The following is a 12,588-nucleotide window of genomic DNA, read 5'->3' as shown; positions in this document are numbered from 1 at the left end:
ATTCGATTCGATTCGATTCGATTCGATTCGATTCGATTCGATTCGATTCGATTCGATTCGATTCGATTCGATTCGATTCGATTCGATTCGATTCGATTCGATTCGATTTGATTCGATTCGATTCTGTTCTGTTCTGTTCTGTTCTATTTGAATCTGTCATTGAAAGACTTCTCTCATGAAGACAAAGCCTTGCTCAAAAACTAAATATCCATGGACTGTAAACTCATCCTTTATATTTGATCTAGTCAAAGTAAAGCTGATTAAAATGTCCAAAGTAAAATCATGTCTTTCGCACTGAAGTTTGGTGCATACTAGTTTTCATCGTAATTCTCTTTCAGAAGCCCTAGTACATGACATAGAATTCCCAATCTATTTTAAGATTTTGTAAATTACTTCATAGAAGTACATAGTAAATGGCTAGTAGAGAAGGCAATCCCCATCCTTGGTTACATATAGAAGGTAGAAGGAGAGGATAATTCAATATTAGAGCACAAAAGCTCAGAGAAGCACTAGGGAATGACTAGGGAATGACTGATGACCTGTGTCACAGTAGCTGTGTAATGATACCATCATTTGACACCCTCTGCACTTCCTCTGCAGCAGGAAAACTCCCATCAGTACATCAGTGAACAAGCCAACAGATATAGAAAAGAAACATCATGTTCAGGGCAGACTGTGGCTGGAAACAGTCAAAAGCACACCAGCCCAGGATGCAGCGTAGCACATTTTGGTACCTGGGCCAAGATCTAAGCAAGGTTGAGTAGCCTAGTCAGTAACAGTACATGGGACAACAAATGCAACAAACAAGAGCAGGAGCAAGAGCTTAGACCTGAGGTAAGGATCAGGGTAGGAACACAGGTCAGAGCAGAGCTCCAGGACAGGCCAGAAATCTCTGCTCTGCTTGCTAGTTAGAAAGCTGTGCATGGCATGGAGTCTGTGCCCCATGAGTTCAGTAGCCTTTGCCAAAGTCAGACAATCGCTCTTTACAGGTGGGCAATTGCTTTTAGCCAGTGCAGATTGGAGCAGCTGAAGGGGGGTTAGGGCTGCACTCACTTTCCGCAGACTGAGTTTCACTCATTTATAGGAGAGAAGGATCAAGGCAGCAAAGACTAGCAGTCCCAAAGACGCCATACTCTGGTTTGTCCTGATACCCAATCTCGATAGCCAGTGCAAAAAATTAAGGGGAGAACAATCTGCCTTTTGCAGCTGTGCAAATCAAATGTACAGGTTTGCCCATTGTGAATAAAACCATGAAGATGTTGCTGATTTGTTCCAATTTCTGTGAACTATTACATTTTGCAGATTAGTAAGAAAGATGGATATTGTATATGCACTGTAAAGTACAGGGAGAAGAGAAAACTGGCTGTGTAATGGTTTCTGCAAACCATTGTAGCAAATTTAGTAACCGTTAATATTCCTGCAGAGACTCTTGAATACTTGTAAGAACTGAATAAAGAACAGTCGGGCCAAGCTTTCTTCCTAGTTGTCCCAGGGCCATTTAATCTTCTTCCGCTAATACTAACAATGCATCACATTTTATTTGTTTCAGTTCATCACAGGTATTCCTGCCTCATTGTTATGGATCACGGGGCACGAGAAATTGCTCACTTCCCCTTCAGTATCGCTGGAGCTGCATAAATCGTTACACCACTAGATGGCATTCAAAGCATGAGCCATAAATTTCACTGCCTTCTTGCCAGGATTTCCTTGACCTCGTTAGTAATAAATAAAGAGAGGCCATTATGTGCCCAGAAGACCATGATGTTTTATTCAATGAATTCTTAAATAATGACACTGATGCCTCAAAGGAATCTTGAAACAGAGAAGCACCAGAGTTATCCAGCTAAAGGGCATTTCTCTCTCTACAGTACTGTAGAAAGCAGGAATTTTGAAGGACAGTATGACCCCTGAAGTGAAATTTTTTATAAAATATCCCAGAAATGTTCCAATGAGATAAAATAAATCATAAAAATGGCAAGAATAGTAAAAGTCTATGGAGAGGGAAACAAACCACTATCTACATACACAGGCAAAGCATGTATACACATCTTATCCCTACACCTATGCCTCTTGACATGGCCAAGAACTGATACCGTAGCCTCCAAACAAAAACAAACCCGGCCAGACATCCTGAGCTCCATCTTCTCTTCATCCATCTGAAACTACATTATCAATTCATACAGAAAGGAAAGTTTATTTAAAAATACAAGTGCCATAGAGTGGCAGAAAGAGTAAGGTCTTAATTACAGTGCAATGCACAAGAATGCCTGAATTTTTCATTCTCTCTCTTGTCACATCTTCCTTCTTCAGTTTCTTTTCTTCAGGCTCCCACAAGTATAAATACACACACCTACTACTAGTTTCAAAGTTTAAGAGAATATGCATGCAAGCGATGTTCAGAGGTAGGTGTTCAGAGGTAGTTTTATGCTACCTTTGTGCATTTTTTAAAAAGACCTGGCAGCGTCCTGGCAAAAACAGGGGGGACACTTCTCCTCATTCCCATTTCCCAAGAGTATCCTCAATTTAGCATGTGCCAAGAGAACATGGACAAGGGACATGGTCTTTATGCCAACTCTTATAGTTAGCCGATGTGGTATACGATAAATTATACAAACTCTACAGCCCTTATGTTGTAATAGTGTTAATGTAATGGAACCACAGACCAATAATATATTGGAACCAACTGTAAGCAAAATAGAAACTAGTCTGTTATCCAGGACCATTGTGGATCTTCATTACATAATGTTTTTTGCCAATTAACAAATATAAGGATTTCCTTTTACAGGAAAAACTATTGATACAATAGAAGACTAAGAGTGTGAAGTATGTTTTTCTCTGTTTTTCAGCAAGTAATGAATTGCTTGTACTATAAACTCTTGAGGAGAGAGACTTTCTTGTTGGTTTGTGCAAATTCTCATGTTTGTGCTACTCCAAAACAAATCAGTAATCATCATGATAATAAAAATCGGCAGTCACAGAGAATGATCAAAGATGTCTGGAGTCATTAGATAAAAGATGGCAGGCTAACAAAGACAATGTCATACAGAAAGGGATGTATCATACTTAGAGCCGTGCCCAATGGAGTAATCAGAAAACATGAATAAAACAATGCCAATATCCCAGAAACCCAAACAAGACAGTGCACAAATAAGGGCATAAGCACATGTTTCTGAAGGAGAATGAAGACGTGGCAGTGGTCATTAAGGCCAGTTTTTAGTTTATTCAGAGCAGTCTTGGCTGATCGTGGAGTAAAAAGCTGCTTGTTAGGAGCTGAAGAGAAAAGGATGGAGTTCTAGGTTGGTAGGAACGTATCACCCCTCTGGACTTCATAGAAAAATCAAACAGGGACCAGGGTAAGTAAGAAACGGGTCAGTAAGGAAGGCAGAATCTCTCTTTTGATTTTTCAAAGGTTTAAAGTCCTCTGCCACATGAAGGACTTCAACAGTAGCTAGCAAATGCTTGCAATGACAGTGAGTTCTCTGTGTTTCCCATGTAAGTCTGACTTCACTGTGGTGGATGTAACCTCTGCCACAAAAATCCACATTCACAATTTATATTTTATGACCTACTTGAAAGACTGCAAAAAGTTTGTTACATTATGACACGTAGTGGCCAAAATATGTTAATCATTCTGGTATTTCATGTGCTGCTAATTCTTTGAGCAAAGCATAACAGGAAATTCATTATGCTAATAATTTTACAAATGCTAAAGGCATATTTTTGTTATGTGATTCCCCTTTGAACTTGACTATTCCTCAGCATGGAAACCTTCAGGTACCTTTTGAAATGATATGTTGAAAAAGTAAAAATGAAACATTCAGTAGAGTAGAGCGTAACACAGTGGTCTTTGTAATACACCATTTATATCACCTTTCCTCATTAGCTACAGTGACATATGAAATTATATTGGACTGCTGCATTTATTTCAATAAAATGAACACAAGCAGTAGGCTGTGATGTGTTTTCACTTCAAATGGATGAGCAGGAGTAGAATTTAGATAGCAAACCACAGTGTCTGTAAAGGAAAAGCCATTTGGCTCTTTTATATAAGAAGTACCATAGAATACACAGAATCCTAATCCTACTTCTTTTTTTGATCTAAATTGAAAATGCTTATTGTTTCCTTACAAGTAGATTTCAAGTGCAAGAGTAGATTAGCTGCCTGGAATAGATCTGGCAGGATCTGCCTAACTTACTTCCACCCGTTCATGAGGAATCTTATTACAGATTGAAAAATGAGCTAAATAAAAGAAATTTATAGCCCCTTAATCCAGATTTTTTTATTATTATTATTATTAGGTCATCCCATAAAGGCACCCCAAGGCTGAGGGAACAGAAATAGCTTTCATGCCTTTTTTGTGATGTAAAATAATACCTTGAAACCCCACAGTCCTCACTACATCTTGCTCTGTTTACAACCAGGTGCGTCAGGCGTAATCCACAGAGCAGGTTCTGAGGCCCACTGGGCACTGCATCCAAGTTGCAGAGATGTTATCATTCAAGATGTATGGCATAAAGAAGCCCAGAGTTGTTGTTCTGGCTGAGTTAATGAGCTAACTGATTCAGAGGAGGCTGCTGAATATGTCTATTTATGAGGTTAATTTTTACTTCGTAACTCAGTAGCTGTGTTTTTCTTTCTCTGTTCCCTTGCCCCCTTCCAAGCTTAACCTCTCTTCTTTCAGCCTTCTCTCTTTGCTCTGAAAGCTTCCCTTGCTCTACCATTTCTCCTTTCTCTCTTAAGTACTCTCTCTCCACATTCCCACATAACCTGGCTCTTCTATAAGACTTTCATGAGGGGTCAAACAAGCTTGAACATGCAAATCCTCTGATTAATTTGTGGGGGTGGGGGGGAAAGGCTGCACAAGCAGCTGCACAGATAACCCCTGAGCCATGGTAGCAGTTGCAGGCGGTTGTACTGGTGCTTCTGCAGCTTGAGTGCAGTGAAGGCGAAGGAGTTTGTTCTCCTCAACCTCAACACATTTCGAACATGACCATGCTCTGATACTTCCACAACTGGGCTTTGGCTATTTGTCAGTACCAGAAAAGACTAGGAGGGGCTGGACAACAAAGCTGAAATGCAGTGTTCCTCCATTTGCCCACAGTGTGGGGAAAACAGATGATCTGGGCAAGAGACTGGTGAGATCTTTGATGTAAGTGCTGTGGGAAACAGGAGGGAGCTGCCAGGCAGGACAGCAGGCAGCCAGGCTTGCTGCTCTCCTGCTGCCAAGGAAATGGGCTGATGGGTGCTGCTCCACCTGGAGCAGCCAGCTTTCACCTGGGGTAGGTGTTGCCACACGCTGCTGCTTCCTCAGCAGCAGCAACACATAGACAGTTCTGCTTTCTTGGTCTGCAGCACTGGGCAAAAAGGTAAGGCAGTTTTGTTTCTTCCAGCAATCTGTTGTCCTTGATGGCTGCCTTGAGTTAGCCCTGTCTCTATATTATTCAGGCTGCAAATTTTTGGATGTCAGAAGATGCCAGAATTAAGGTTAGCTTGTATATGCAGTCTGAGACAGCCTTTAGTTACATCTGCTTTGTCTCTGCAGGGCCCATGCCCAAGTCAAAATATAGAAAGGGCAACATTCAGTAGATTGCTATTTTTTCTACTGACTGTCAAAACTTTAGCTTATCTTATCTTACGGTGGTTTTCTGCAAATTGTAAAGCCCTTCCTTCAAGAGAATTATGGGCTTTTCAATGAGGCTGCTTGCAACAGTATCCAACCACTTCACAAATACTAATAAACTCATAAAGCACTTGTGAGATGAGTGGTATCCTGCTGATAATCCACAAAGCTCAGTAGCACTTCTGAAAGCTCTTAGTCTATTGCACAAACCTCTGCCACTGGAGCTAACTGAGTAACTGATGCAATATTAGGATGCTTTGCTTTCTGCAGAAGGTGATGAAGTATACGACCAGGGAATGAACGAGATGCTTTGCCTTTGAGTTTCACATACATTTGTTGGCTGTAAAGGAATAGTGAAATTCAGGGCACATGCAGTCCAACCTGGTACAGAGATCCCCACACAAGCACTGTATGAACTAGTTCCAGGTCTAGCTGTATCAATGCAGGACTTAGCAGCCCAGGAGCATCACCACACTAAGGTGGCTGCTGTTCTGGGATCCGAGCTAGTATTCTGCCAAGAGGTGCATGACAACTCATCGGAGTCAGTCAAAGCTCACGTGTATCTGAGGTGGAACTGTACAGCACCAGGCAGGGCTGTGGACTTGGACACACAGATTTGTCTGCTCGCTGTCCCTCAGGCTTAACATCTTCTTCTTTGTTTCTTCCACTATGTTCACCCCAGCAGCATTCCTTAAACACCGCTCTTTGTCCTGCTCCTGTTCTCTTCTCTGCCTGAGTACCCATCTTCCCTACTCATGCTGCTGGTTCCCATCCTAGCCAAGAAATTCTGTAAAACATTCTGGACACCAGGTGTCGTTCCTGCCTCTGTTTCACCCAGAGGACTGCAGGCCAACATCCTTCTCTCTGCTTAAAATGAAGCTTTAACTGCAGGCCACAAACATATTTTTATGTTTTTTCCTGGTTAAATATTACAGTATCACCCACCCTACTTTCCAGCAAGAAAAGCTTACTAAGAGCAGGTGTCTGCCTTATTTAAAGGTGTCACAACACAGTGACCATAGGAAAATAACTTTCCTGTGCATCCTTATAAACACATGTGTGCTGTTAAAAAAAAACCTCCCAAAGATTTAAGGTATTAGAATACAGGTTACTATTCTAAAAGAAAGTAAAATGAGAGAAACAAAAACAGTAGAGTTACAGAAAGCACAATTGGGAGGGACCTTGAGAGATCATCTCATCCTTTGTAATTCCTGCAGCAAATGCCTGTCCAAGGCTACTCCTGTCTCTTTTGGCAGTCCCTTTCCCAGTACTTCACTTCCCATTGGAACATCTTGCCCAGTATCTAGCTAAAATCTCTCTTGCTCTGATTTAAGCTCATTACTTTTTATCCTCCCCACTTTGCACAGGTAGCAAAGTGTTTGAGTTTATGGCAGCCTTTCACTCAGCTGCAGATTATTGTGTGCCCCATCAGTCTTCCTTAGGCCAAAGAACACAAGATCCTCTGATCTTTCCTTTCTAGTCATATTTGATTATTTTCAATGTCTTCTCCAGACTGTCTCCAATTACTTACATCTTTCTTAAGGGCAATACCCAAGCCTGGGACAGACTCCAGCAGAGCTTTACCAAGGCTGCATTGAGCAGACAGATTAATGCTGTATGATACCCCAAATATCCTGTTGTTGCCATGGGCAACAGCAAGCAGGAGTAGCCAGTGGCTGAACCCCCTCCCATTAGTGAGAACAGTATTTGCCACCTAAGCAGAATTGAAAGAGATAAGGAAGGTTGTGGAAAGTGGCCACAGGTGGATAGGGAAAGGAAAACACCAGCTGAGCCCAGATAAAGGAGCAGCTGAGGTGAGTGGAGGCAATACCACGTGCAAATGAAGAACTGGGAAACTGCAAAGTGACTGAGCAAAGAAACTGTGAACACTTTATAGACTCATTAACTTAACAGAGATGCTTCCATTTGTGCCCAGATCTCTGGTGTGTGCCCTTTCCAGGTTCCCAGGGCTCCAGGCTGTGTGGCCAACAGCTTTGTGCTGCGCACTTGCAGCTGTATCTGTGTCGTCTGTGTGTGCAGGGGCAGACTGCCTTAGTGGCAAGCTGCTCAACTGGCCATATTTATCACCCATTACTATTCTCACATATACACATCTTGGAATGCTGTTTCCCTTTCTCTCATCAGCATTACTTTTTTTTTTTTTTTAACTGAAGTTTATCTTGTAGTCCAGTGGTCTCCAATTTCCTTTTTGAAGGACTGCTGCCTCATCATCTTTCCCCTTTTTATTAGTGATAACACTTATCTACCTTGCCCTTGTTCCTTCTGAATGCCATCCTAAGTATTCTATTTGCCAAAATAATTTTGATTTCTAAACCCATCCTCCAGTGTATTCACTGTCCTTCCCACCTTCGTTTCATTGTAAATTAAACAAGCTTATACTTCGTTTATGCAGCTCACTCATATTCTTTCTTTGGCATCAGAGCTTGGAACTGGTACACTTCAAGACAGTGCTTAGGACCAATTTTATTAGTTGTTTGTTTAGGCCTTGTTTTGCTTCCTCTGACAGCTAAGGTTGAGAAGGGCAGCTTTTCAGCAACAACACATAAAGTTTTGCCCCTGTCCAATTTTTATTACAAATTAAGTTTTTAAACAATTTTTAATAATTCTAATCCAAATTACCAGATCTTGTTAGTCATATCAGATGGCATAGCTACTAAATATGTGCCTGTTTCTCAACCCTTTCAGAATTTGTTAGTCACCTGAAATACTATTTCAAATCTTTTTCATTAAGGAAAACAATAAAACACACATGTGAACTGCTTTTCATGCCTCCCTCTAATAATAAAACTATATTTAAGTAAGAATTTCGTTAAATACATTAAAATCAAATGGTACAAATATATATACTAGGGTTAAATCAAAGCTATTTACTTTGAAATCAGTTTTTTCCCATTCCCATTTCCAATACAAAACAAAAATATTGCTTCTTCTTAAACAGTTCTAGAAAACTCATTTTTCAGTGCTCCCTCTCTGAATAAAATACACTGTCTGCAGCCTCAATGCTGTGGACACAGCGCATATACGTCATTTCAAATCCCCCTGTTGGGTCACTTGCTTCAGCATAAGCACAGGCATCAGCATTTGCCATGGTGGGATGTAAGATTGATCTTGGAAGTTTTCCCCTTTTCTTTATGGATCTGAAGGTGTCCGGCCTCTGGCAACCACCAACTTTTTCCGCTGTCGAAGCCACCAGCCCAACTGCTGTTAAAGTATCCTTATTCTCCCCAAATTTCTCCCAAATTACTGATTTCCACAGCTTATTTGATGTGTACAGTTTCAAAGATTCCTCTTATAAAATGTATATTCCTCTGTGTATTCCTCTGCTATAAAATGTAGTTTAAAGGTGAAATGAAGGTCTGCTTTCTAAAGCTGATGATCCCGGGAGAGCTAAGAAACCCCACTCTGCAGCTACTGTCTTCCCACTGCATTGGTGCCACATTCAGCGATTTCTAGACCACGTCAGAACAGCATCAGCCACAGTGAACAAACACTTCCCCAAAACATGTGCAACTGGTAGTTACCATAGTAACACAGACCTGTCAAGTGAAATAACATGTTACCAAAGATCTGCAGCTCAAATTACTTCACCAACACTCGCATTAATTAATATTCTAGATGGTTTAAGCAAACACTTTAAGAAATAAAGAGGTAGCAGGGCACTCTCAAATAGATTGACAAAGTAGTCTCTGGTTTTAAAGCCAAACCGAATTACTTGACAACCACACACGATGGGTTACAAATGCTTTCCTAATCACTAACTCCTGTTTGATACAGAGCATATCCAGCTACAGCCTCTGTCTAGCTTATCAAACACACAGCAAGTATACCATTTAATTTTTTGTGACATTCCTAGTGGACAGCTTCTCAAGTCTTATTCTACATGGAGATTACTGTGAGCTGAAGAGAAAAAGGCGTTCTCTAAAGATCATAAGTGGAATTTTCATAAGTACCCAAATTATATAACACAGATGTCTCCACTTCAAGAGGACAGTAGGTCTAGAAGTTTGACTCCAGTGAGAGTCAGCCTCCTTCATACCTCTGTTTATACATCTACTTATAAAAGGACTTCAGGTCCCAAATAATGCAGATGATACTTTTTGAAATTTTGCTGTGAAAGAACAACTCCTCAGCTGTAAGGAATGTGAACAGAAGGCCAGCATTAAGTTTGTTTACCTCCATTTTTTGGGGCCTATCTTGTATGTTCCTAATTAACTATGGCATTGGGATACACCCTACACTGTAAAAGAAATAGTGGTATTTGAAGTGGGTCTCAAAAAAAAGCATCCTACAAACTTAATACCCCCTTAATATTAAGGGTATTAGTACCCTTAATACTTGGCAGTTCCCCTTTACAGCAATTTGTGGTGTTCAACATCTGTTACAGTAGGGAATAGTTATCTTATTACCTGACTTTACTTAGTTGCACTTCTAGAACAAGAAAAACTCTCTAGCCTTCTCTAGACCCGTTGGACAACTTACCTCCACACCTTTTCAGAAAATGCTATGTATAGACCCAGGTAAAAATTCTAATAGGCACACTATATGAGTTCTTGTGTTGCATTGACTGGGTATAAAGACTAATGTAACAAATAGCATCTGTAATCCTCTGCTGATTCACAGAGAGTTACAAGATCTCAGCACCTTTAAAGATTAGGACACACTAAAGGGCACCTCCTATTAAAGTTGCTCTGTCTTAGAGGATTAGTGATAAAGTTCTAAAGAGGAGTAGGAAAATGCTTCCTATTGGTCAGATCCATGCAATGCGAGTTTCAAGTCCACAGGCAAAAGCAATTTGCATCATCTCTGTTCAACTTCTTCAGAAATGTTTCTTTCTAAAAACATAACACTTGATTTTCTCAAACTGACATTAATTCTCGTTTGTCCATTCTCTTGTAAAATGCTGTTGAGTTGCATTACCTTTCACTGGATTTTGAAAATTCAAAACGATTTTCATTATAGAATTCTCTCCCTTTACTGTTTCCATTAATAGAATCACTACATTCAGAAAAATGTACATTTTTTGAAAAATCTAATTCAGTCCTGTTTTCTTACCTTTACTTGCACAGAATAAGGCTCAATTATTGCCAGCCAGTCTATTCTAGACTACCTTCTTCAATTTGGTTAAGAAATTAATTTGAAAGATTGTTGTTTCTGTCTTTGAAGTGTTGTGAAGGATCTTACCAAGGCAACCTTTTTTTATTTTGCCTGAGGCTTCTCACTTAAAACTTTGTAAAAATCCATTAAAAAAACAGATAGTACCTTAAATATCAGTCTCATTGTAAGTGCATTGTGGTCATAATAATATACTTTTTCACTGATAACAAGAGAACATCAAAAGGATTTTTTAAAAGAGGCTATTTGGAGTGAGTTGCATGCCTTTCATTTGCATCTGACTCAGGAAGTGAAGAACAAATTCCCCATACTTAGCTGATTCTCCTCTGTCTAACATGAAAAGATAGCTGCAAATCCATAAATAAGTGTGATATGCTATAGTGGCATTGCTGCAATGTCATTCATTATAAAAATGCTGCAGGCATCCCCTTTTTACCTGCTCCTTCTTTCAGTATTTTTATTCCAGATAATAAGCATTTTTATTCCAGATAATAACCATAAAGAAAACCTTCAAAGCTATTTTTGTCTCTGTAAGTATGAATTTAGTATGCTCTAAAAACACTAAGCTAACAACTGTAGAGAGTCAGATTCCTTCTTTTAAGTAGAAAGGGAGTGGCTCAAGCAGAAATCATTCAAACAGCATAAAGAAGGACTTGATTCATTGTTTTCCTGCATTTTCTGTGATTGTTACCCCAGTTATAAGTGGAAAAGTTTCATAATGAAATCAAATTATGAGCAGGATCCCCAGCATTGGGCACCCATGACTATATTGTCAAATAAATTCCAAAAAGGATTTGAAAAAGAGGTTAAATACAAAGGGGAGGAAATTTGCTGATAATACTAAACTATTCAGGACAGTCTAATCTAAAGCTGGGTGACTGGGTAATAAAATGTTAAGTGAAATTCAGTGCCAATCTCCTGGGAAAACCAAATATAATTACAAATACCCAGTAATGGGCTCCAAATCACAACATCTAGGTGAAAGAGAATTTGGAGTCATCGTTCTCTGAAAATGTCAGCACCATGTTTAGTTGTGCTTATAAAGGCATGTAGGATGCTAAAGGATAAGTAACTAGGGAATGTTAAGAAAGGAGTAGAGGATAAATTGGAAAATACCATTATATCACTGTATAAACTCTGCTGTTCCTGCATTTTGCACATTACGTGCAGGTCTAAAGCATGTAGTGGAAGCACAAAAGATAGAGGATTTGGTAGCAGGGATGATCAGAAATGTGGAACAGCTTTATGTTTCTGTATGAGGTTAATCCAAGTAGACCAAGATCCTTCAGTCTGGAAAAGTGGAAGAGAAGGCAAGGGGAAGCTGAACAGGAGAGAGTTGCTTACTGTTTCTCATAGTTGAAGCACAGGGGGCACATAATGAAGTTATCAGGCAGCAAGCTTAAAACAAGTAAAAGGAATATAACACACAGCTAAGCCAGGGAATCAATTATCCTCAAATACCAAGTAGTCAGACTAGGAGTGAGATTAGAAAAACCAACAGCAGAGAAATTCAAGGGTGGGTATTAAACACAACAGATAAGATTCAACCTCCATTTCAGCAAGTTCCTCAACCACTGATTGCCAGATATTCCTTACTTCAATACTACATACTTTCAATATTATTATGTAATTTCCTAAGTTCCCTGCCAACGGACATTGTCAGAGATAGGTTACTGGACGGTCTTTGTTTTGACCCAGTTCTGACTATGTCCCTGTATTTTTGTGCAGTGTAATCTAAAATATGCTGGGTCTAGGGCTTGAACTGACACAGAACCAGCCACAGTATCAATGAGATATAAGCATTCAGGTATGGGGAGATGCTTGGGAGCAGCAA

This window comes from Aptenodytes forsteri, unplaced genomic scaffold, assembly GCF_000699145.1.
Source record: "Aptenodytes forsteri isolate BGI_AS27 unplaced genomic scaffold, ASM69914v1 Scaffold69, whole genome shotgun sequence".
NCBI classification, from domain to species: Eukaryota; Metazoa; Chordata; class Aves; order Sphenisciformes; family Spheniscidae; genus Aptenodytes; species Aptenodytes forsteri.
This window is presented reverse-complemented; position numbering follows the sequence as displayed.